Here is a 26,797-nt window from a genome sequence, read left to right on the forward strand (position 1 = left end):
TGAGGTCACATTTGAACCTAGGACCCCCTATCTCTAGGCCTAGCTTTCAATCCACTGAGCCACCCAGCTGCCCCTCAAGATATATTTCTGAGAGACCCCAGAGTGAGAGAGCATTTTATGGAGGTTGAATCAGTAAAGGGAACTAAAGTCCAGGGTCTACCTGGACCTAAATATCCTGGGATAGATCCTGGGCACTGGGTCTTTAATAGCTAATGTGGCAGAAACTAGGTATCTTACACCATTCACTAAAATAAGATCTAAATGGATACATGATCATACATAAAAGGAGATACAAGTAAATTAGAAGAACAAGGAACATACTTCTCTCAGATTTATAGATAAGAGAGGAATTTGTGAGTCAACAAGACAGGGAGAGAATTATGAAATATAAAATGGATAATTCTGATTATGCTAAATCCAAATGTTTTTATACAAATAAAACAAAAGCCCTTAAGATTAGAAGAAAAGCAGAAAATTGGGGTGGGGGAAATCCTTATCGACAGTCTCTCAGATAGAGGTCTCATTTCTAAAATACATAAAGAATTTTGTCAAATTTATAAGAATAAGAGCTACCTCCCAATTGATAAATAGACAAAAGATACAAAGACAATTTTCAGATGAAGAAATCAAAGTCAGATATAGGTTTATGAAAAAAAGCTGTAAATCACTACTGATTAGAAACACACAAAAACACCTCACACCCATCAAACTGGCTAAAATGACAAAAGAGAAAAATGACAAATGTTGGGGGATATGGAAAAATGGGGACACTAATATACTCTTGGTAGAGGTGTGAACTGATTCAACCATTTTGGAGAGCAATTTAGAATTGCATCCAAAGAATTATAAAACTCTTAAACCCAAAGAAAGAGATCACAGAGAGGAAAGGAACCTATATGTTCCAAAATAGTCATAGTAGCTCTCTTTGTGATAGTAAAGAACTAGAAATTGAGGGGATGGCCATCAATTGGGGAATGGCTAAACAGGTGATGGCATATGATTGTGATGGAATACTACTGTGCCATAAGAAACAACAAACAGAGGACAGGAAGGTGACACAGTAGGTTGAGAATTAGGTCTAAAGATGGGAAGCCTTGGGTTCAAATGTTAACTCAGACACTTCCTAGCTATGTGACATCCCCCACTGCCTAGCCTTTACTGCTCTTCTGCCTTAGAACCAATACACAGTACTGATTCTAAGAAGGAAGGTAAGGGGTTAAAAAAGAAAGATACAATGAGCAAGTTAATTTTTTTTTAAAAGAGAAAGATCCACATGAAAGTAAAATGAGCAGAACTAATTGAGAGAACATTATATACAGCAAAAGAAATATTGTTTGGAGAATGACTTGTGTATGTTTATCTCCAGAGAAAGAACTGGCATAATAGAAACCTTGCTATAGTTATACTTATATACCTACCTATACACACACACATATTGTTGTTGTTGTCATAAATTATGCTTTCTCTAGTATGGGGAAGAAATGGAAAGTGTAAAGATTAAAATTTAGGAATATGGGGAGACTGAGGCAGGTAGAAATTAGTTTCTCTCTGCAAGGAGTATTATATTTTTTTAGAGGTTTATTAAAGGTTAAAGATTAAAGAAAATACAGAATAAGAAAAAACACGTGCCTAGGCCAGAGGCCTAGGCTAGCTAACCTCACATCACGGAAGAGACGCATCTGCTCCAAAATGGAAGTCCAAAAGAAGCCCCAAAAACTTTTGCCACCAGCTTAAATCCTTCCTCGATCTCAGCCCACCTCAGAATTCCCGTGAGATTACAAAGCATTTTGGGGAAGTGGAGCAAAGGCTTGTGGGGATTGTAGTCCTGTATTCAAGTCTATTTTTTACATTCCTCCGTTTGATCCTTTGGGAAGAAGTCCTTCCCCAAAGGATCATAAAAACATAATCAATTTAAAGATTACAATAATTTGAGGATAAGAAAAAAAAAAGAACAAAACCAATAATTACTGGACGCATTGACAGAAAGCCAGTTAGGGGGCAGTCCCCTTTGGCATAAAAGTTTACATACAGATAAATGTTCAATCAACCATACCCAAAGTTCAATTTTTTGCAACTTGTGGTCTGGAGGCTTCTTCATGATCAGGCTTCTCCAACAGTTCAGTTCTGGATTCAGAGAGGTAGCATCTTCTTGATGAAGTGTAGGTTTTCTGGCATCTTTCTGCAACAGTTCATTCTCTGGATATAAAAGTTTCAAGCTTCTTTCTTGAAGATCTTTTCTCGAACAAAATCAAAATCTTGAATTTTTATAAAAGTACAATCTTAAACAAAAAATCAAAATTCTTGGATTTTTATAAAAATACAATCTCAAACAAAAAATTCAAAATTTGAAAATTCTTAGATTTTAAATTAAAATACAATCCCCCCCCTGAAGTAGGTGTTAAAAAACATTCAGTTCAACTCAGAATGCAATGTTGAGTTATGGGGGTGTATAAGTCAATTATCAAAAGAAGAGAAGGAAAAAGGAAAGGAGAAGGAAAAATTCAAAATAGGCCCTTGTATAGGTCAAATATAAAGTAATTTCTATCCCACAAGTCTGTAGGACAGAATGCAGTAATATGTCATTTAGCCATTTCCAGCCAAGACTACAGGAAGTTGCCATAATATAAGAAGAAAAGAATTAGAATTCTATTTTGATAGGGAAGCGTCATTCCCTCGTCTGATTTTTTTGACATTCTCAGGGATATAGGGAGCCAGCATGATAGTCAAACTTTGTACTTGTATGAGTACTTCGTAAAGAGTGTAGATACAAGGAAGTCCTACGACTTAACATATGTCAAGCGTCGCAACCTCGAGTCTCACATTAGTATTTCCTGTGTGCTCTTTTTGGCACTTTTCAGGTTAAGTCTGTGCTCCTTATTTTCATCCCATTTTCTGGAATCAGATACAAATATTAATCACAGTCCTATAATATTTTATCAATAAATGGCAGGTTCCCATAGTTTAAAGCTTTTGCATTGATATTATGGCAAGAATATGTATTAAACTTCTATTAATGCAGAAAAATAATATTAATTATATGTACCTTTAGTACAAAAGATGAGAAAAAATCAAATATTCTAATCAAAATAAAGAAAAGCAATAATAAAAATGAGGAAAAAGTCAGTAATTCAATGTGTTCTCAAAAAAAAAAACAGCATCCACTTGTCTATGGATTATTATCTCCAGTTCATATGATAGGATACAGTCAATCAGTCTCAGCAGAAGATGCTTTCTTCACATGTGAGCAGTGAATCCAAGAGTCTCTTTCTCCAATCTTTATAGATGTTGGAGTAGTTAACAATATTTGAAATGGTCCTTCCCATGAAGGCTGAGTTGCTCCAGTTCGCTTGAAATTCTTAATATAAACTTTGTCTCCTGGGTTCAGGTCATGCAGAGAAAAGTCTAGTGGTCTGGCTTGTACTGCAGCTCCGGATTCATGAAGTTCATGTAGTTTGTGCTGTAGCAAAACATTGGTTTTGCTTTCTTTTCTTTTTCCTCCCTCACTATTCTAATTCCTCTTAGAAATTTGAATATCGTGTATGTCTATAGTTAGAAGTGCATTTAGGATTACAAATTGATTATGTTAAATGATCAATGGGGAGACTAGTCTCCCAATGATCATGGGGGGGGGGGTTGTAAATCTTGAAATTTCTCAGATTTGTGAATGTTAAAAATTTCCACATTGAGGAATCCTCCATTGGAACAAATTCCCTACTGAGAAACATTAGGTAAAGGTAAAGGGAATTTTAATATAACAAACTAATTAATCAATTACTTGTTTCTTAAAAGGGAGTGAGGGGATCTGATTTCTAGTCCCAGCTCTACCACTAAATTCACAACATAGTGAGAGATTAAGAACTGGAAGGAACCTTAAAGGCCAGCTGGTCCAACTCTTTCATTTTACAGAAAAGGAAACCAAGTTCCAGGGAGGTAAACTATTCATCTAAGGTCACACAAGGAATGAGTGGCAGAGAAAGAATTTGAACTCTAGTCCTCTGACTCTGTCACTCTCACTCTTGGTACTATAGTCACTTAATCCTTCTGGGCCTCATTTTCCTTACATTTAAAATGAGGAGACTGGGTTAGAGGTTCTCAAGTTCCCTTTTGGCTAGAAATCCCATGCAGGAAAGGGATTCTGGGAGAATATCCACAAGCTGCCCTTCCAGGAACCTCAAACAGGATGTAAGAGATTCCCGCCCTGCTGCCATTCAGGATATGATCAGATGGGCTCAGCTCTTTGCATTAAAAAAATTTTTTTTTAAAGGAAAAAGAACCTTTTAAGAGTTTCTCTGCACTGGAAACAGTCACTTAACACCCTGTACTTTAGAAAAGATGACAAACTCATTCTCAAGAGAAGTCAAAACATGATTTTGTACTCAGTGTGATAGATTAGGAGAAGAATGGGAAGTCTTGGATTCTAGTTCTGGTTCTAGCCTAACTAGCATCATGATACTGAATGAATTGGTTTGTCTTCACCACCTTCTCCAGTTCTTAAATACCTCTGCTTCTCCTTTCAGTCTGAACATTACCCCAGTTCTATCATTTTTCTCACTTCCCAGTCTTGACCAGTTCTACAAATCTCTTCCACCTTCCATTCCTTCTCTCCTTTATGTTCTGCCACTTCTCTCACCTGGATCTCCTGGCATTTTCATTTTCCATGTCTCCTCCTATGGAGGAAGTCACAAAGCTGACAGTATCTATCACAGGTTCACCTCACTGCTGCCCATCAATCCTTTTTTCCATCCATGACCGATTCCCTACCACAGTCCCTACAACAGCTGTCCCAAAGCTTCGCCTCTCTCCAGATGACCACATTGGATGATATCTCATATCCCTCCCTTTCCACCTCAGACAATGTACATTTTCACTCATCTCCTTTGCTCCCAACTTAGAGGATGAGACATGCCCCTGCCACGTTTTACCCTCCTACATATCTGTCTCTTTGATCTCCTCCCATCTTCTTGAGAAATTTGGCCCCTCAATCATTCCTTCTTTCACCTTCGATCTCTTTTTGTCTACTGGTTCATTTCCCATTGATTATATCTGCTCTTAACCACAACATCCACTCACGCTATTAGTCTTATATCTTCCCTTCCTTTCAAAACTCAAAACTACAAAGAGTCACCTCCTTGCTAACTCCACTGTTTCGTTCAGTCCTCAAACCTCTGCAATCTGGCATTTACCCAGAGGTGTAAATGTTTAACAATCAGTTCTATAGGAAAAACATGAACATGTGACAAGCTTTTAAGTTTAATCTGCATTATTAACATTTTCTCCATCACTTTCTAAATCTAGGTAGTCAACAAAACAATAAATCAAGCCCTGACATAGCATTTCTCAATTTCTGAAGTGTAAACGTTCACTATAGCATAGCCTGTTTCTATTTCACTAAAATTGCTCTCTCTAAGGTTACCTTTCAATAACCATTAATTGCTAAATGAAAGGGAATTTACTCAGTCCTAGTCCTCATAATTCTGGGCAGCTAGGTAGTACAGTGGTTAGAGAGCTGGGCCTGAAGTTAGGAAGACTAATTTTTCTGATTTTCAAATCTGGTCTTACTAGCTGTGTGACCCTGGCCAAGTTTGCCTCAGTTTTCTTGAGAAGGAAATGAAGAACCACTCCAGAATCTTTGCCAAGAAAACCCCAAATGGAGTCACAGGCAGACATGACTAAACAATCCTCTTTTATTTCTTTATAGCTTTTGACATTGTCACCTACCTGGATCTTACTGGAACTCTCTCTTTCATTAGCCTCCAGTTACTATTGCCAGTTCAGTTCAACTCTCCTATCAGATTTTTCCTTAAGTCTCCTTTGCTATAACATTATCTATATGCCATATTCTAAGCACAAGTGTACCCCAGTTTTCTCCATGGTCCTCTTTTTTCCTCTACTCTCTCTTCTTTGGTGATATCCTCTGTTTACATGGTTTTAATTATACATAAAACTATATAAAAATCACTTTCAAATTAATATATCCAGTCCTAACCTTTCTCCTGAATTTCAGACCGGCACCTGTACTTCCTGCTGGACATCTTCACTGTTTTGTATAACCAGAACCGTAAACTCATCATATTCTAAACTGAAGACTGTATTTTCCCTCAAAACCTGCTCCCCTTTGAAACTTTTTATTTCTCTCAAAAGCTGTTGATGGAAATATTATCCTCCAATCAACCAAGTTATTTTTCTTTCCCTAACCACACTTCCCATTTGTTCACTTTCCAAATTCTATATATTCTCTCAACCTCCCTGGTATCTGACCTTTTCTGTGCAGACCCACTGTCATATTCAGGCCATTTCTCTGCCTTCAGTGTCTCTCCTCCCAAACATCTTTCACATACTTACTGAAATAGCCCTCCTAATTAATATACAACTCTGACCCCCTTCCGTCTCTGCTCAGAATCCCTCCTTAATCAAACTCCTTAGTTTGACCTGTGAAGTCCTCCACAGTCTGGTTCTAATTTACCTTTCAAGTCTTACTTCACATTACGATTCTTCATGGTTTTGGCCAAACTTGACAACTTACTATTTCTAGAATTCTACTTGTCATTGCCCACTTCCGGCTTCAGTGCAGGCTATCACTCCCCCATGCCTAAAACGAACTTCCTTCTCATCTCACTTTACTCTCTAACCACCTTCTTACTAGTCACTTTGCCACCCAGACCACAGGCCATGTCCTGGGACCCTCCTGCCTTGATTGGTGAGAGCCTCACTTAGCCTACTACTTGCAGGCAGGCACCAATTATACTTTGCTGTATGCCCCACTCCAAGACCAACTTCTCATTAGCTGTTTTGCCGCCCTTCCTCATTCCTCTGGCCAACCCCTCCAGTTCTGGAATCATGATATTATCCATTCTATCATCGCTCCTAGAAGGAGCATGTCACTCACCAGCCCCTTAACTTTCCAGATCAAGGTGCCCCTTCCCTCCATGGCGTTTGTTTTCTCCAATAGAATATAAAATCCTTGAAAGGAGGGGTTGCCTTTGCTTTTGTATTCATATCCACAACACTTAGCATATTGTACAACACCAAGTAAACACTTAATAACTCTCTTTAATTCTTTTATTTTTGTCTGATTCTCAGAATCCTTCAAGGCTCAGTAGAGAAGTCCTCTCAAGAAGCTTCCCCATTTCCCTCAGCTGAAAGTGATCTCTTCCTCTTCAAATCTTTCTTAGAATGCTTTTGTCTAGTTCTCTCCTTTGCTCCTCCATAATACCCTGTTATATTTATCTCTGTACTGTAGTTCCTAAGGATAGGGTTATGTATCTTTCTTCTTTTTTTTTAAACCCTTACCTTACATCTTGGAATCAATACTGTGTGGTAAGGGCTAGGCAATGGGAGTTAAGTGACTTGCCCAGGGTCACACAGCTGAGCAGTGTCTGAGGCCAAATTTGAACCCAGGATCTCCCATCTCTAGGCCTGGCTCTCAATCCACTGAGCTACCCAGATGCCCCCTATGTATCCTTCTTCCTTTGTTTTTAAAAAAATATTTTTATTGATATGTTTTGTTTTTACACCACTTACCACACTTTTCCCTTACTATACCTTCCATTACCATATGCCTTCCTCATACTTTCAGAAAGTCAGGCCTTTTAATAAAGGGGAAAAAGTCCAGCAAAACTAATCAACAAAAAGTTTTATGTTTCACTCCTCCACCTTTGCAAAAAAGAAAGGGTGAAGAGTCTTTTCACTTCTGTTCTTTGGAGTCATCATTATAATTCTGTAGTCAGTCAAAAAACATTAAGTGCCACAGGTACTGTGCACTGGGGAAACAAAAGCAAAAGTCAGTCCCTACTCTCAAGGAGTGACTCAAAAGTTAATGGAGGTGGGAGAAGAGAAGAAGGGGAAATAACATACAAACAAGCTATATACAAGATAAATAGGAAATAATTGACAAGGAAAGCAATATAATAAAGGGAGATCAGGAAATGCTTCCTATAAAAGGTGGAATTTTAGCTGGTATCTGAAGGAAGCCTGGGAAGCCAGGATGCAGAAGACAATGAGAAAGAGTATTCCGGGTATGAGAAAGAGCCAATGAAAATTCTTGGAGTCAAGAGATAGAGTATCTTGTTGAAAAAAAAAAAACAAGAAGAAAGCAAGCGCCATTGAACTACAGAATTATGGAGGCAGGGAGAAAGGCACGTAGAAAGTGTAAGAAGACTAGAAAGGCTGGGGGATAATGTAGGAATATAGGGATGGTTTGGTTTTCTCCAAATAAATCCTCTAACTGGATGCCAAAGATCTCTCCATGAAATCCTGACTGACTTTCCAGGGAGAATCTCTTAGAGCAGGGGGTCCTCAAACTTTTTACACAGGGGGCCAGTTCACTGTCCTTCAGACCATTGGAGGGCTGGACTATAAAAAAAGAGTGAACAAATCTGTATACTGCTGTCTGGGATAGCAGAGGCTGCAGCGCTGGCTGTGATGGGCCTGTCACACCTTGCACAGGCCCATCACTGCCAACACTATACGGGGCAGCAGTATACACAGTGTGGAATTCCCTCCCCCAGATCGATGCTCACCATGCTAACATCTTCCATTGTGCAGCCACATAATCCTTTGCACGGTGCCTCGTTCTAGTTCAGTTACTTTCAGAACAAGGTGCCACGCAAAGGATTAAGGCACTGGAAGTAGTACTATATATGGGTGATGCCTTGCTTTGCAGCACCACCACATACAGTGCTCCCACTGACCACCAATGAAAGAGGTGCCCCTTTGGGAAGTGAGGTGGAGGCTGGATAAATGGCCTCAGGGGGCCGCATGTGGCCCATGGGCGGTAGTTTGGGGACCCCTGCCTTAGAGCAAAAACCCTCATTCAGTTTGAAATTGTAGGCAGAGACAAAAACTCACTTCCAGCTCCGATCAAATCCAAGAAGGAAGTGAAGTTGAGTTATTTACAGTTTTTAGACTCCCACAATTCTTTTCCTACCCAGAATCCTTTCCCAGGGCTTATCTTAAAATTCCCTTCCTTCAACTAACCCTAGAAAACCAAACCATCCCTTAACTATATTCCTACAAACGGAGAACATGAGGAGATCTGAATATAAAATTTGGGCCTAGAAATGCTAAGGAGATAATGGAGTCAGTTGAATAGGGGAAGAAAGAGGATTGGATTTGTGCTTTAGGAAGATCACTTTGATAGCTGAGTAGAGGATGGACTGGAGTGGGGAAGAGTCTTGAGGCAGGCAGACACACTAGGAAGCTATTGCAATAATCCAGGTGTGAGTTGATGGGGACATGCTTAGAGTGGTGGCAGCATCAGAGGAAAGGAGGTAAATTCAAGAGATATTACAAAGGTAAAATTGGCAGACCAACGGCTTGTATGTAGAAAGTGAGAGAGACTCAGGAGTCTAGGAGGACTCCTAGGTTGTGAGCTTGAGGGTTTGGGAGGGTGGTGGTATCCTCAACAGTAGGAAAGAAGAGAGAAGGAAGGGAGAGTTTGGGGGAAGATAATGAGTTCAGTTCTGAATATGATGAGTTTCTATTGTTTTGTTATTCTTTTCATTTATTTTGTTATAATTATTGTGTATTTTTTGGTTCTGCTTATTTATACTTTGCTTTTTATTTCTTCAGTCTATTCTCCATATCCAATATATTCATTATTTCTTACAGCAAAATAATATTCCATTCCATTCATGTATTATAATTTGCTTAACCATTCCCCAATTGATAGGTATCTACTCTCCCCCTCCCCTCAAGTTCTTTGCTACTACAAAAAGAGCTACTATAAATATTTTGGTTAATAGGGCCATTTGTTTTGTCACTTACCTCCTTGGGGTATATGCCAAGCAATTAAATCTCTGGGTCAAAGGATATATATGCTTTAGTCATTTTCTTTGCATAATTCCAAATGGTTTTTCTGAATGGTTATAGTCTTTCACAGTTCCACAGATAGTGTGCTAATGTGTCTGTCTTTACAAAATGCACCTAGAAAACCAAACCATCCCTTAACTATATTCCTACAAATGGAGATCATGAAGGGAAGTGAATATAAAATTTGACTATTCTCATCTTTTGCCACATATTGGCCAATTTGCTGGTTGAAAAGTGAAGCCTCAGATACCTTTTAGTTTTAATTCCTCTTATTATTAGTGATTTAGAGCATTTTTTCTTATGGTTATTAATAGTTTACAGTTCTCTTGAGAACTATTCATGTCCTTTAACCACTTATCTATTGGGAATACTTTTTGGTCTTATATGTTTTGATACAAAGATTTTATCCCAGCTAAATACTTTCCTTCTTATCCTAAATGTGTTATTTTGGTTGATACAAAAGCTTTTGCATGCAATTAAATTTATCTCCTTTAATTTCTTCACTTGCTTCTGATAAATAAAGATTTTGCCCTCTTCAGCTCTAAAATGTATGTTATCATCTGCTTGTCTTCTAATTTTTTTAATGGTATGATTTTCAATGCTTGGGTCACAGTATTCATTTTGAATTTATTGTGAAATATGCTCTAAGATGTTGCTCTAAACCTTATTTCTGCCAGATTCCTTTCAAGTTTTCCCAGAAGTTCTTGTCAAATATCTTCCTTCTTTGTAACCTTCATGGTCTGCAACCCTTAGTTAGGAACAGAACTGACGTTTAGAGCACACCACGATGAACAAATGATTGGATTTTAAAACTTTTGCACTCTTCAATATTAGAGTGTCCACCATGCACTCATTATGTTTTTCACAAAGACAAGGTATCTACTATAAAAGTGGATCAATAACATAAGGAAGAAACATTTCAATAACTCCAGAGAGTCTAAGAAGCATTAAATTTATATATAACAAACATACAAAATAAATTTATATTGAACTAAAAAAGTGGAAAGGTGATATTTTAATCAACAAGCATTTAATAAATGCCTACAAAGCACCAGGCACTGTGCAAGGTGCCAAGAATACAAAGACAAAAATGAAGCCATCTATGCCCTCACGGAGTTTACATTTTATTTAAGGAATCACAATATACACGTAAATAAATATGTAATTAGAAGCTAGATGGACCAGTTGATAAAGTGCTGGGCCTCCTATCTGGAAGACTTGAATTCAAAGGACCTGGGTTTGAATCCTGACACATAAAAAAATTAAAACCGTTACCTTCTTTTTTAGAATAAATATTAAGTATTGGTTTCAAGACAGAAGAGTGATAAGGGATAGGCAACTGGGGTTAAGTGTCTTGCTCAGAGTCACAGAGCTAGGAAGTGTCTGAGGCCAAAATTCTGATACTCTTACTTAATACTTTGAGGGTAAATCATGTAACTTGGCTGAGTGACAATTTCTCACCTGTAAAATAAGATTTGAAATAGATGACTCCAAAGATCCCTTCCATATCTGAATCTATAATCCTATGACATATTTGTTAAAAGGCCTACTACATATAAAATATCATATTAAGCATTAGAGATAAGACAGAGTCCCTGCTCTCAAGGAATATGAAATCAAATTGAGCAGTGACAGAAGTATGTTAAATGCAAAAGATAGAAAAAGGAAAGAGAAATCAAGAGGAAAGTTCACTTTTGTCTTGCCAGAGTGGGGATGGGGGCATTGGCTAGGGAATGGAAAGATGGTAGGTCAGAAAGAGGAATAAAAAAGACATCAAGGGAAGAGCAAAATGTTGCTCTTGTTTTTGCAGGGGGATTCAAGTTGATGTTGGGGTATTTTTGAGTGTTGAGGTGCTCTCAGGACATGCTGGTGAAGCTATGTAGCAGATCTATCAAGACACAGGACAGGAGTTCTTGGGAGAGGTTTGAGATAAAGATCTGTATGGAAGTAATGCCAATGGGATGGAGGAGGGATGCCATGGTGATAGAGGCAGGGTTGAGTGAGAAAAAGGGGCCTGGTATAAAGTCTGGAGGCACTCAAATTTAAGGAGCAGAAGAAAGATGCAAAGCCAGCAAAGGAGGCAGGAAAATGGTCAGAAATGCTAAAAGAGAATCATATGGATTTGGTTTTTTGACTATCTTAAGTATAGCAATATATAATTCAAGAAAAAAGAGAGTATGAAGGAGTGGGGGGGGGGTGTAGAGGAAGGGGTCTTATAGAGAGGACCAGGGACCTTCTATATACATTTCTTGGGGCTATTATTCTCGCCACAATTAAGACTTCTCCTCCTGCTACAGCATAGGCTACACAGATAAGGTCTAGGGTACAGGAGACCAGTGTCACAGGCACACTATCAGAAAAGGGAAGGAAAAATAAGGGTCCTCAAACTCTGCAATATCACATTACAAACTTGGAAGACCTACGTGTTCAGGCTATTGCTGCTTGTGTCTCTACTATAGAAAAACCAAACCAGTACAGTATCCTGGGTTTGTAGAGGCTTCTGGGAGAATTCCTGGCCTTCCCTTTCTTTCCCCTCCAACCAAATGTAAAGAGAATGTAATCCAAGAATTTAGAATTAAAAGTGATAAGGTCAGAGATATTAGGGTCTGACCCAAAATGGGAAAAGAGCCATGAATAAATGTTGGGGTCAGACCCAAGGAGAAAGAAGCCACAAATAATGTTCACAGAGCTGTCTCTGGGTTCTGCTGAAGGCCACAGCAAAGCTGTTTATGCAAGTAGCAGGTGGGATATCTGGGAATGAACTTTCGCCCCTTGAATTGCTTGGGTTTACAGAGAAGTCTTAAAAAATGTTTTGGATAATGCTTTCACATAAACAATATTCCATGGGAAAGAAGTGCCTCCTTAAAATGATGTAATGCTCAGCACTCTACTCTATAAAAATCTTCCGCTAAAGTGTAATCAATTGGAATTTTTGTGAAGTTGCCCGCTTAGCCTCAGTCCCTAAAGCCGGCAGAAAGGGACTTCAAGGGATCTTTTGGGTGGACTGCTTGCCCTTTATGAAGCTAGGGCTATAGTAGTAACCTCCTTGTGAGTTTTGGCGGGTGTAAGGCCTGGAGGAAGATGGGGGAGGGGTGGAAGCACTGACTTGGGAAGGAAGAAGGGCCCACAGTACACGCCAGAGCCAGAGGCGGGAGGCTAAGTACTTTAAGAGGGTTTCATAGGCCACTGACAGGAAGAGGTTTCTTACTTCTGTTTTAAGCTGTATGTTCATCCAACATGTGTGAAACAGGCATTCAATTGGGCGCTTTTGCTGCACACAGTAGCCTCAAACAAGGCTGGTCTCCTCGCTCTGACCATGGCTTCTTTTTTCCCTAGGGGAACAGGGAAAGTAAGGAATCCCTGCACACAAATGCAGAGCCTAGCTAGAGAGACAAGGCTCTTTCCAGCTAAGATCTCTCTTTTCCAGGCCCCTGCCTGGACATTCACTCCCTAGGAACCAGCCAGGCAGAGCAAAAGAACTCAACACGGAGGAACTTCCTTTGTAAACCTCAAGGCCCAGCTAGTTGTGTCTCATTCACACCAAGGCAGGGCCACCTTTCATCCTTAATTCAATTTAACCCAACACACATTTGCAATAGTGTAGGACACTGTGCTAAATAAGTGTTAGGGGGAAAAGTGGTCCGTGGTCAGGCCCAGGAGGGAAGAAATGCATCTGAGAGCTAGAAAGTGCTATGGGCAGAGAGAGGGGAATAATGGAAGGCTTCATGAAGCACCTGGCATTCGAGGTGGGTCTCAAAAGGATAAGTAAGATTTTGACAGGTGAACAGGGGTGAGAGTGGGAAGAGGCAGAGGGGACAGGATAAAGCAAAGTCATGTTCAAAAATCTGGAGAGTTCTCAGTTTGGATTTTAAACTGTAGGGGAGGGGTTTTTTTAGTGACAAGACCAGAAGCAACATGATACAGTAGAAATAACATTGGATTTGAAGTCAAAGAAGGAGTCTGGGTTCAAATACTTGCATGACCTTGGCAAAATCACTCTTTGGAACTCAGTCTTCATGTGAAGAAGATAAACTATATTGGAATAGATGATCTCTAAGGTCTCCTCCAACTTTAATCTCTGCTCCCATGACTAAAGAAAAGTCAGGGTTGAGTTCTTTTGGTCCGTGGAAGCCACTAAAGCTAAGGGCAGGTTGTGTACTAGCTCAGTGCTAGGCCCATGTCTGAGGCTCGATAAAAATGGGATGTCCTCACATTCCACCCCTGTCTCCTTCTCAGCAGACCTTCAACTAAGGAACTGTTTTCTTACTCTGTTCAGTCATCATATTAAAGAGCCTTCCTCAGCTCCTGCAAGGAAAGAGGAAACTGAGGTGGAACCAAAGGGCTGGAAAGTGGTCTGGTCCCCAAACCACAGTTTCAGTAACATCTGTGGGAAGCTCATGAGGAACATGGCCCTGTTCCCTTCCCCCTTTCCTCCTGGTGGGAGTGAGGTGGTGAGGTAGACAGGCAGAGTGTAGGAATCTATGCCTTCAGTAAGTCTTTCAGGTTCTATTCAGGCCAATCAGGTCTTTTAGGGGACCCCTAGGACTAGGTTGTGGCCATGAGGTAAAAGAGGGCATAGCTTCCATTTCTGACCTTGGCTCAACTTTTAATTAGCACTATCATCAGAATCATTAAAACTGTATGAACTTCGGGCAGCTGAGTGGCTCAGTGGATAGAGTCAGGCCTAGAGAAAGGAGGTTCTGGGTTCAAATTTAGCCTCAGATACTTCCCAGCTGTGTGACCCTGCGCAAGTCTCTTAACCCCCCCATTGCCTAGTCCTTACTGCTCTTCTGTCAAGGATCCAATACTCAGTATTGACTCTGAGACAGAAGGTAAAAAACAACAGCATTAACTGCATGAAGTGAAGTCCTCAGGAATAACTTCCATTCAACTGAATATGTTCTTATGTGCAAGGGGCTGAGGATGCCAAGATAGTGATCCTGCTCACAAGAAGCTTACACTCTAATAAAAACCGACTTCCTCTTTGCCACTTTTATTTCCTCTCCCATACCCCCACTACATTTCAGGGCTTCTGGGGTGCCCTTGGCCAGAACAGTAGAACTACAAAACACCTGGCTTGTGGTTATGGACTTTGGTCCTTCAGGATCTGGCTGGATTTACTCATAGAGAAAACCTCTGATCCTGACCCAGTCTGCCTTTCCTATCTGTCTCAAAGAGGCCAGCCTTTTGGTATCTGTTGACAGCTACAAAGTACACTGATTTGGGGTGGGGACTGCTTCTCTCTGTGTTAGGAAAACTCCAAGTTCTGGATAATGAAATCCCAAGTTCAGTTGCAGCTTATGGGTCACAGACATTCCCTGGTGTTGGGGATCAAGGCTGAGGGGATGGAGCCTGGGCGGCCCGTAAGGTCACTCCAAAGCCTGGGTTGGCCACTTCTCTCTGACCCTCCATTCACCTCTGAGCACCCTGGGAAACATCAACCGCAGATGTGAAATTAACATCTCAAAACCACAAGTGCATTTCCTTCTGACACAAGGCTCTGCTCCTCTTTTTTTCTAATTTGGCCCTTTAGCTGAAACCATTTCAGAACTGGTACACAGCTTGGCCCCAGCTCAAAAATAAAATAAGTAAAATAAAATTCAGTCATGTCATTGGGGCAAAGCCAAAGAACAAGAGAAAGCAAGACAGAAATGGTCCCATTGGCCCTGACATCTTCCAGTGCAGCCTCCCAGCCCAGTGCACATCTGCAGCTGTTAGGCCCTACCTAGCTTCCCCTCCTCAAGCCCCACACACCAAGTAATGCCCATCCCTGGGCCCCACTTCCTGTCGAGGAGGGGCTGGGAAGGAAGTGGGGCCTGCCTGTCGTCCTCCCTGGGGCGGGGCAAGCCTTTCTGGTTTGGTGATCCCTCACTCTGCACTCCCTGGCTCTGCTCCCTGGCTCTCCGGCCCATCTTTTATTAGGCCAACAGGCTGAAAGGTCTTTCCAGGCCCTTACCTTCCCCAGGCCAATCGCAGAGCCAAAGATAGAGCCGTTTTGCAATCGCTGCTCTCAATACTTCAAGTCCAAGGTCACTGACTCTGTGGCCTTCTCTTTGGCCTAGGCCGGAAATGAGCATCTGTGTCTTAGCTAGGAGCTCCCATACCCAAAGGCTCCTTGTCACAGCCCAACCATGCCTATGACCTCCTCTTTCTGCTTTTTTTCTCCCTTATTGAAAACGTCCTCAGGAAGACTGGAAAGGGAAGTGTGAAAGCTTCGGGAAGAAGCTTTATGAAGTACAGGCCTTGGGTGGAAAGAGAGAGGGAGGGAGGGAGAGAGGGAGAGGAAAGGGGGAGGGGGAAGAGAATCACAATGGAGAAAAAAGCTTTGATTTTGATGTTCCTTCCATAGTAACTCCACACTCCCTGTGGCTATGAGTAGGCCAATTCCCCAAAAGATTAGCCTAATTCAAGAAAAGGAAGGCAGGGGAGGCTCCTGGGGGTCAATGATGTAATTAACTTCTTTGGTGACACTTCTCCCACAAGAATTTCTTTGTCTCTTCATTAACTGTTTTATCTTATGCCCCATCTTCCACTCAAGACTCTTAGAAATCATGCTACTTAATATTTTAAGGATGATCATCTGTGAAAGAATTAGCTATGCCGATCAAGGCAATGATCCAAGACAATTCCAAAGGACCCATAATGAAAAATGCTATCCCCATCCAAAGAAGTGATGAAACTGAGTGAAGACTGAAGCATACTTTAAAAAAAAAAACTTTATTTTTCTCATGTTTTCTTTTGCAACATGGCTAATATGGAAATATATTTTGCATGACTTCACATGTATAATCAATATGTTGCCTTCTCAAGAGGTAGGGATGGGGTGGGAAGGAAGGAGAGAATTTGGAATTCAAATTTTTAAAAAAGAACATTATAACTTTTTTTGCATTTGGTAAATATTTAACAAAATAAATATATATTAAGGAAGGAGGGAGGGAGGGAGAGGAGAAGAAGGAAAGAAGGGAAAAAAAAGCCTGCTGTCTTACATGCAGCCTGGCTATGCTAACCTTCATGTCAAGAGTTATCTTACAGTAATTAAGACCTTTGCTGGCTGCTATGACCTCTGGCAAGAGGAAAGTCTGGGGTATTTGGTAGCCCTGAATTCTCAGCTAAGTCCAAGCTATTTGGGGAAATCAAATATTCAAAATAACAAATGTGTCAGAGAATAGTGGGTATGGGGAGTGGGCCAAGGAAGACCATAGCTGAAGACAGATCCCAGCTGGGGAGGTTATGTGGACAGATAAAAGATTCACAGTCAAACAGGGAACCAAAGGAGGAGGAAAGAAAGGATTCCTTCTAAAAGTTATTGTATTAGGATGTAGGCATTTAATAAATGCTCATTGAATTGAATTTGAAGTTGATTACTTATGGTTATACTGAGTTCCAAGCTAACTCTTCTTAAACGGAAAACATTTTTTGAGCCAACTAATAAAATGAAGTTCTCTATTGATCCAACATCTAAAAAAAAATCAGGTTCATGACAAAAGAAAGTCAAGCAACAGGCCTAAATGCAATCTATTACACTTAGGTTCTTTCCTTATGTTCCTTTTGGAAAGTAGGAACTGCAGTAAGGCCTAAGGATTCTCAGTCCAAGTGTGGGAAGGTCCCACCATTCAGGCCAGAATGTTTAGGGCTTGCTCCCTCTGGGAAAATACCAGAAGGAAATCAAACTTCTGCTCATGCAGAGTTGTTTCCTGTTTCAGTTTCTAAGATCTAAAAACGTCTCATCCAATGTGCCCAGGGAAGGCACCAAAGGGTTGGCTAACCAAGAAAATTCACCAGCCACAAGCAGATTCCTTGGCTGAATTCAGGAGCTCTTCAGCCTCCAAACTGGTCTCTGGGCTCTGTCTTTGGCTCGTTATCAAGCCCAGTCCAGAATATACCTCAACACAATTTTTCAGTGTCAACTATTGAAGATAACAAATATCTGTTAACATGTCCTGTGTCCCCAAAAGATGAGCATATAGAAGTCTCCTGGATCATCATCAGCTTTTGGAGGAATGAGTTTTAAGGAAATCTCAGGCTGCTATCATATGAAATTTTGTCACTATTTCAGGTTTTCCTTTAATATGGAAATGTGTTCTGTGTAATGATAATGATAAAAATGTGGCCTTCAAAGAAGATGGGAAAAAATGTACTTTCCTTCCCTTTTTGCAGAGGTCTGGAACTATGAGTGTGGAATACTACATACAGTGTCAGATTGTGCTGATGCACTGGTTAGTTTTGCTGAGTTGCTTTCCTTCTCTTTATTTTTTAGTCTTTGTTTCAAGGGAAGGTTCTCCAGGAAGGAGATGAAGCTATATATATGAAAATTATGGTAATGCAAAAACAAGACATCAATAAAATTTTCATTAAAAAAAAGCCAAGATGAGTTCTAAAGATAGTCAAAAAGCCAAAATAAGGAGACCCCCCCCAAATAAAAACAACTTGGGGGTGGGGTATGGCTAGCTATCTATAGATAGCTACTGCCACAGTTTGTTGTCAGCAATCAGTGTGGGAAATGGGTGGGTGGGGAACTTTTGTCTGCTCAAGTCCCTTGGAGACCAGCAGGTGTAGCAATATGTTAATCTAGTGCAAATTTGCTCTTCAACATGGCTGTTATCAGACTTTTGATAAATCATTAATCAAATATACCATAAAAAGATAATGTGTTCAGAACTTAGCTGTAAAGCTCCAAGCTAAAACATTAAATAAACCCTTCTTTGAGATTGCCTTAGAGCAGAGAAACAAACAGAGGTTTATTAGGTCCACTTCTGATAGAAACAAAAGCACCGTCCCTCTGAAAAAAGCAGATGTTAAAATTCACTTCTGTTGCAATACATAAGCATCGCATAGTTGGATTTCCCCCCAACTTAAGTCTGGTTTAGAATATAAATATTTCCACCTAATTGACAGCCGGAGAGCATCAGTTCCTAAGATGTCCAAAGGAAGGCAGTCAGGTCCAAGATATGGGACTGAAAGCCATCTATCCATCTGCCTAGGAAGTGTGATGGAACCATCTTGTGGGGGGCACAGACTGCTACCTTTAAGCTGTCTGGTGGTGAGCAAAAAGACAGAGCAATCAAGTCTGTACTCAATGATACCGTCTCGGTGTATTTCAGTCAACATCCATTTGCACGCTCATCTTTACCTGCAGCTGGACCCTGAAAGGAAATTTCAAAGCAAGAGCTTTTAAGGAAACATGTTTCAATCTGGTTGTCACAGCTATATAGGATTATAAAGGGATGCTCCCTTTAACCCAGAATAACATGATCTGTCATGTGAGGAGAAGGTATGGGAGGGGGGAGTCAATATCACAAGGATTGAGAATCATTGCTCTAAGGGCAGGAATAGCATTCCATAGATGTATTTGTCTAGAAATTAATCTCATCTAATAGTCTTTCCTTCTCTTTGGGGCAAGGGTTCTTAAACCTAGAGTTCACAAAACACCAAGAGGCCCTTGAATTTGAATGGAAAAAAAACCCCACATCTTTATTTTAATATAATTGATTCCCCTTAAGAGTCCTATATATGTTTTATTTTATGCATTTTAAAACATTATAAGGAGTTCACAGTCTTTGCCAAAGGTGTCTATCACAGAAGAAAGGTTACGATTAAGAACCCTAGTTTCTGTGAAAGCATTTTTATGTTTTAAGAAGAGAAGTGATTGGAATATTAAAAGTAGGGAATAATGGAAGAAACATATCCAAGAAACTTGACTGCCCTGCCAAAATCTGAGATATTTTATCAGATCTGGTTTCTTCAGTTAATAACATCTTTATTAATGGATACCTTGCAGTTCTTTCCCTGTGACCCCCCCCCCCCCCCCACACACAGATAGCTTTAGGTCACAGGACAAAGAACTGGCTCTCACTTTACTTATTCACTCTCATACTTTGATGATTTCTCACTGCACAGCTCTTAAAAGGGGGGAGAGAGAGAAAAGGGCAAGGAAGCTACTGGGTTGCAAGCTGCCTGGAAGCTTTTCTGGGCGTTGAATATCTTAGCTCTGTGCAAAGATTTTGCAGAGAAGATGGCCAGGAGAGCTCTCAGGTGAAAATCGGAAGGGCTGAAACTGGGTCAAGAAACAGTAACTTCAATTATTCCTTCTCACCTCAGAAATTGTAAGTCAACAGGGAAACCCAAAGACCTGGTGAATGATGACTAATTTTTCAGTGAGTCAGGTAATGTCATCTGGGTGCACATTTTATTGTGATAACTCACAGAAATACAGAGCTTTCTATAACTGACCATTATATCAGCTGCAAGTTGGCTTAGAATTTCCCTTAGGATCTGAAATGATCTCTTAATATGTTCTAGAACTTTGCCATGTGTTAAAGTCAATTTCTCTGGCATGTAATTTGAAGGCTCCACTTGTCCCCTACTTTTTTTTTTAGGGGAGGGGTTAAGAGGAGGGGAGGGATTAGAGTGAAGTGAAGTAGGGTGGAGTGGGAATCAGGATATCTGCCCTCCAGTGCTAGAACATTGTTCTTATTCTCTATAACTTTTTAAATACAACCAGTAGTTGCTTAGCAATTATATGCAGATTTACTTGTTTAGATTTCAATAATGCTGATCATTCCTGTTCTACTGTCACTAATCAGAAAAGAAAAATCTTCTTGAAAGAAAAATGGCAACAAAAATAAGAGCTGTATAATCCTTTCTTTCCATTATCTGTTCTCATTATTGATCTCAAGCAGTAGTAGTCCCCTCCCTTTTCTGATCCTTTTCTTTTCCAATATAGCTCAAGAAAACTTTTCTGTTGTTCTTTATATTCACAGCCAATCTCCACCAATTCTGAGCTTTTAGTGCTCTTAACAGTATTTTTACAGAACTATGCCTCTCTTCTGTGCTCCTTTCCTGTTTACTGCCTTTGCTTCCGTCTTTTATAACTTTTAAAAACACTAACTTTAAAATTGTTTGGGCTCCCTGAGAAGCTATGTGAGTCTCTTGGTTAGTTACCTCGTTTCTTCCTCAGCATGGTCTCTTTTTGTGTTCTCTAAATTTCATTTTTGAGTTTCTCATCCCTCTTGTTCCAATTTCCTCTTTCAGATTTTAGGCCATGGAATCCCACCTGATACCATTTCACTGAACTCTTTGAAATCTGCTTCCTAAAATCTAGGGGAATATATTTGGTTTTCCTCTCCTTATTCTTTATAAACTCAAAGATGGAGTGAGACCATTTCCTCCCAAGGCTCCCATCATTTCTACTTCAGCAGCCAATTCTTCCCTGTTGGTCCAGAATGGTTGGGGTTTTTTTTTGTTTGTTTTACTTTTTAAATAAAACTATCATTAAGAGAAGTAAAAAGTGGATTAGCTCTTCTGTTTTTGACAGAGGAAGCTACAACATATATTCAGTTACTATAACAGGTTTGTAATGTGTTTCCTGAACACTCATCAATTTCCCCCTCCTGGTCAGGGAGTCTATAATATACTCCCTTAAGAGTATCATTTCCATCTTTCTTCATCACTCTACCATTCTTCTCCATTAAATTTCTAGATTTCCTCATGAATCTCAAAACACTGCTACACCACTGATTCTTTTCTAGTTTGTTGGTTTGTTTTAATGTTATAATTACCATATCTCTATCCAGAGTCACTAGTTCTATTCCACCAAGTTTCAGTTATCCTATGAGCTCAAATTTATCTTCTTACTTTAAGATTGTTAGGTCACCTTAATATATAAACTTTGTGCTTATGAGTATAGGCATCCAAGACCATGAGTTTTATTGCTAATTTTCTCTTTTTATATATTATGTCCAAGGACTAGTTCTCTCAGTTGATATTCTTCCTATGACAATTACTACTTTTTGTGTCTTTGAGCATTTTTCCTTCCTTACCCTTCAATTTAAGTTTAAAATACTTTTGATCACATTTGCAAAAGTGTTTCTTCTTGATCCAACTTAAACTCAGCACAAATGAAGGTGGGATTCTTAAGAAGCAGCACAAACTGAAACAGGTAATTTGTAGTGTTAATATGATTTTATTTGCAAGTTCCTGGCCAAGAGGTCATTAAACACATGAGTAAAAAAATCCTTCCTCTTCCCACACAAAGACTCGAAGCAAAATGACTAAGAATAGAGAAATTGGGGATGAAGGCCCAAATCTGGCATTAAATGCTATGTGAGTATTAGTTGTTTAGGGCAAAGGCACTTGCCTTCCCATCTCAGTCTTCTCTTCTTGTGGGACAAGTGTGGGTCCCTCTTCCTGCTCACAAAGATTGTGGAGATACATAAGTATCTATGATCCAGAGCTCTGTTGCTGTTCCATCCTTCTGCATGCTGGTGATGATAGCCCAAGCATTCTCTCAATGATCTTAGCCTCCCCATTTTACTGAACTCTCACTTTTGGATTTTGTAATATGCCAGTGATGACCATCCTGACACAAAGATAAACAAAAGATCAGAGATTGTGTCACACAGATAAACTGTTCAATAACATTGCCTCTTCTTAATATTTTCCCAAGACCATGCTACCTTCTAGAGTTTCAGAAATCTCAACTGTCATGCATAGATTATATGTCTTAGCTATGCTTAATAAAACAGAGATTTCTAATATTTGCTTTTCCCCCCATAAGGTATAGATGCCTCAAAACAACAACAGATTGAACAAAGGCAAAGAGATAACTAGCATGAGTAAGGTAGAGAAAGCGGTTGAAAGGCAGGAAGCATGCTGAGTGAGTAGAAGATCTGGGTGTGGGAATCAAGGCACTCAAATTCTTTTACTGGCTCTTTCATTGCCCTGGATGATGTCAGATAGCTAACCATACCTGACTGGTAAATGGAGAATAAGTACAACATGTCTTTTTAAGAGAAAGGGTATTCTGTACACCTAAAAGATTAAAAACCAAGAAAGACAATAGTGGTGCTGTAGTCCTAAAAGTACCATGAAAACATTAAAACTATTATGGTGAATACAAAACTTTCTCTACTCAACTATAGATATTGCTCTAATGAGGTACCAAGGGATATACTATAGGAATCATGATTATCTTTCCTAACATCAACTTCTAAGTTTAGGGATATTCTCTAGGTCTGTGTTGGTGAACCTATGGCATACTTCCAGTGTGCCAGAGGGGGCTGCTCCCTCCCCCTCTCCATGTGCCCAAGGACATTCCTTACTTCCCTTGCCCCCCTGCCCAGCAGCCCAAGGAGAGAGCTTCCTCCCTCCCCTGTCTGAGGTAAGGCAGGGGGGCTCACATGTGGCATGAGTGTACATTTTGGGCACTCCTCAGTCTCTAAAAGCTTTGCCATCACTACTCCAGGTGATTCAATGTAAAGAGAGAGCTGGGTCAGAAAGTTCAAGTTCAGACTAACTAGTTGTGTAACCTTGGGCAAGTCACTTAACTTCCATCTGCCTCAGTTTTAATAGCACCTATCTCCCTGGGTTATTGTGAGAATAAAATGAGATAATATGAATAATATTTTGCAAGTCTCATAATACTACATAAATGTTAGCTATCATTATTATTAAAACATTCTTATCCTCCGAAAGACTATTATAATAAAAATATTATCTTGTGTTTAAATAGTACTTTATGGTTTGCAAAATGTTTTCCTCAAAATCTTGCATGCAAGAACTATTCCCACTGTATGGATGAAGAAACCTATATTCAGATGGGTCAAATTACTTGTCTTGGGGTCTTATAGTAAATGTCAAGAGTCAAAATTAACTTGAGTCCTTTGTTTCCAAGACTACTGAGTACTTTTTCCCTGAACTTTCCTGAAATTATTAAGGTTTTCAATCTACATGTGGTGAAATCTTATCAAAAGCTGGTTAGCTTTTATCTATATATCCACCCTTTGAATAACTTTAGCATAGAAAACTTCACTAATTCAGAGACCATATCTAATCACTTGGTAAATACCCATACCAAGAAGAAAGTCCCAAATACCTAATGCAGCCAAAATTAATGCACAGATAACTGACATGACTCCAGGCCCTCATTCAGAACCACTTCATTTTAGATAAACTACTAGTTTATCCAGGTTCACTAACCACATGGGATTAAAAGCAACCCCTTTAGAATGAGATGAAGATGCAACAGAGAGGCAACAAGAAGTGATAGTTGGCTGTAAGGTTATACAAACAAAAACACTACCCTTTAGTACTCATCAGAACTAAAGAAACATAGCAAAACATGGCCACTTAGCATAAATGTTTTAGCACTGTTACCTAAATAGCCATGAACATCATTCAAAATAATGTCCAAGTCCCTAAGAAAAAACATTAGATAATATGCAGTAGAATGCATTTTAGGCTGGAAATGATACATTAAAAAAAAAAAGATTTCCATTAGGAATTGTTTATTATTTTTTTATTTTTTTTAAACCCTTACCTTCTGTCTTGGAGCCAATGGCAAGGGCTAGGCAATGGGGGGTCAAGTGACTTGCCCAGGGTCACACAGCTAAGAAGTGGCTGAGGCCACATTTGAACCTAGGACCTCCCATCTCTATGCCTGGTTCTCAGTCTACTGAGCTACCCAGCTGCCCCCAGAATTGTTTATTTTTTTAAAAAGGAGTTTTTAGAGTATATAAAGGTCCATTTCAGTTACCTGGAAATTTCACTCATGTGGAATGACTCATTTCCCATTGAAGGTGAATTAATGATGGACTGTTCTGTTTTACTCTAGCGTGTTCTAACTTCCCCTTAGAGCAATAATTTTGCTGTCCCTGAAATGAATAATGTTTGATTCATGAACTTATCCTTGTTTCTATCAGTTTGACATGTAGCTTGTGGTTTGGGGGGCATTAACTATTAGGAGTAGCAGCACATACAGGTGAGGGACAGTGAGGGTAAAAGAAGTCACATGAGTTACAGGACCATAGATACAGAGCTAGAAAAGTCCTCAGATACCACTTGTTCTACCTCCTCATTGAGGAGTCATTTGAAAAAGGCCTTCAAGTATGTTGCACTGGTATTATCCTGGCTTCTGCTGCTGTGCCCAAATCTGGGCCAAAACACAGCAGACAAGATAAAGTAAGGTGTTTTTCAGACCCAGAGACCACTGGAGTCAGGATTCTACCACTGGCTGAATATCAAGGGGACATGTTGACAGGTAGAGACAATAAATCAGCTAAGAAAAATCTATTCTTCAGTTCACCAGCATTTATTAAGCCTCCTATTTTTTATTTTGGGGATGCAAAGCCCAAACAGAAAATTTTTTTACCCTCAATGAATAGCTTATATGTCTCTTGGAATCAAGTAATACATCTATAGAAAATACAAAGAAGAGTACTAAAAACTGGGGATGAAGAAAGGACTCCTATACGAAGGGATTCAAGCTTAGCCTTGAAGGGAGCCAGAAGTGAGGAAGGAGAATATTCTAAGTATGGTGAGAGGGGGAGAACTTAAACAAAAGAACAGAGCGAGGAAACAACATATGGAGAAGAACAAGTGGGTTAGTTGGCTGAGGTGGAATTATTTATTCAGCCTTCAAAGATAGGATGAAGTCAAATCTTAATGGACTTTAAACACTAATATGAAAAGGATATATTTTATCTAAAAGGCAATAAGGACTCCCTTAGATGTTCTTGGTTAATGGAATGGCATGGGCAGATCTGGGCTTTAAAAATACCAATTTGGCAAATGTAAAAGATGAACTAGAAAAGGGAGAGACAGGATATAAGAAGACTAATTAGAAGGTTATTGAAGTTACCATGGTGCTGGGAGACTAAAGACCTAATTTAGGGTAATGGTGAGGTGAATGGAGAGGAGGAGACAGGCAGAAAAAAAATGTGAAGGTAAAATTTAGAAGATTCAGAATAGGAGAATAGGAGAGAATATGTGGAAAAGTCAAAGTATAGGCAGAACTAGGTGAATAGAAGAGTAGTGGTGAGCAAATATATGCATCAAGAGAAACCTAGAATGGTAAATATATCTGAGTAATTAAAATGCCTCAATGAAATGTTTACATTCTAATGAGGGGAGAAGAAACAAGTGTCTCTTCAGAACTCCATGTCTTCTAGTTTCATAGCAGAAGTTAAATAAGAAAAACAGATAATTGAAGAAGATTCTGTTCTGTCTTGATAGTCTGAAGACCAGCAAGAAAAACAAGTGGGAGGGGGAGGAAGAGGAATAAAATAGAGAAGAATGGAGGTAAAAGAAGTTATTAATTCTCATATAAAAGGTACAAGAGAAGAGCAAACAGAGAGAAGAAAGATGAAGGGAATAGGTATCCCATGAAATCCATTCTTCTCTAACTCAAGACAAAGTAGGGTTGAGAAAACACAAAAGTGTGGATCATGAAGAAGAGATTACAAAGAGGAAAGAAAGCATAAGAACTGTTGGTCAAGATATGGGAAAGACAGCTGGGGCAATTGAAAGCCTAAGTAAAATGCTTCAATAATAGATCACTAATGTTTAACACATCTTTTTCTTTATTTTATTCTACTTTGTAAAGAGAGAGGAAGAGAATGCAGAGAAAAACCCAATTAACCACCATAACACTAAATATGAATGGGATAAATTCACTCATAAAAAAGAGAATGACAGCAGTTATAAAAAGCAAATGGCAAAAATGGGTTGTCTACAAGAAACACACTTGAAAATAAATTTTAGACAGAAAGAAATTAAGTTTAAAATTAAATTTAGTCTTAATGAAAATAAGGAATTGAGAGGTTAGGGAAGTACTGCTTCAAAAGAACTCAAAAAAGCAAGGATTGAAACAATGACTTTTGATGAGGCAAAAGTAAAGAGATGTACTTACACTTCAAAGCAGCAGAGACAATGGAATAATATTAATACATATGTGCCAAATGCCAAAGCATATAAGTACAGTTGTCCCTTGCTATATTGTGGTTCACTTATCTCGGCTTCATTTTATTGTGGGTTTTGTTTTTTTTTTTTTTAACCCTTACCTTCTGCCTTGGAGTTAGTACTGTGTATTGGCTCCAAGGCAGAAGAGTGGTAAGGGCTAGGCAATGGGGGTTAAGTGACTTGCCCAGGGTCACATAGTTGGGAAGTGTCTGAGGCCAGATTTGAACCTAGGACCTCCCGTCTCTAGGCC

The 26,797-nt window shown here is 39.5% G+C and overlaps 1 long non-coding RNA gene across 3 annotated transcripts in view; it reads right to left on the bottom strand.

The window, feature by feature from the left end:
- Window positions 1–21,752: 21,752 nt before the first annotated feature.
- The window catches only part of LOC107650651 (uncharacterized), a 99,897-nt gene continuing 94,852 nt past the window's right edge, over window positions 21,753–26,797 (bottom strand). For all 3 annotated transcript variants that reach the window (XR_001626359.2, XR_008915057.1, XR_008915056.1), the window contains one exon: window positions 21,753–22,168. This is a non-coding gene — a long non-coding RNA (uncharacterized LOC107650651). The remainder of the gene's footprint in view (window positions 22,169–26,797) is intronic.

This window comes from Monodelphis domestica, chromosome 1 (assembly GCF_027887165.1).
Source record: "Monodelphis domestica isolate mMonDom1 chromosome 1, mMonDom1.pri, whole genome shotgun sequence".
Taxonomy (NCBI): domain Eukaryota; kingdom Metazoa; phylum Chordata; class Mammalia; order Didelphimorphia; family Didelphidae; genus Monodelphis; species Monodelphis domestica.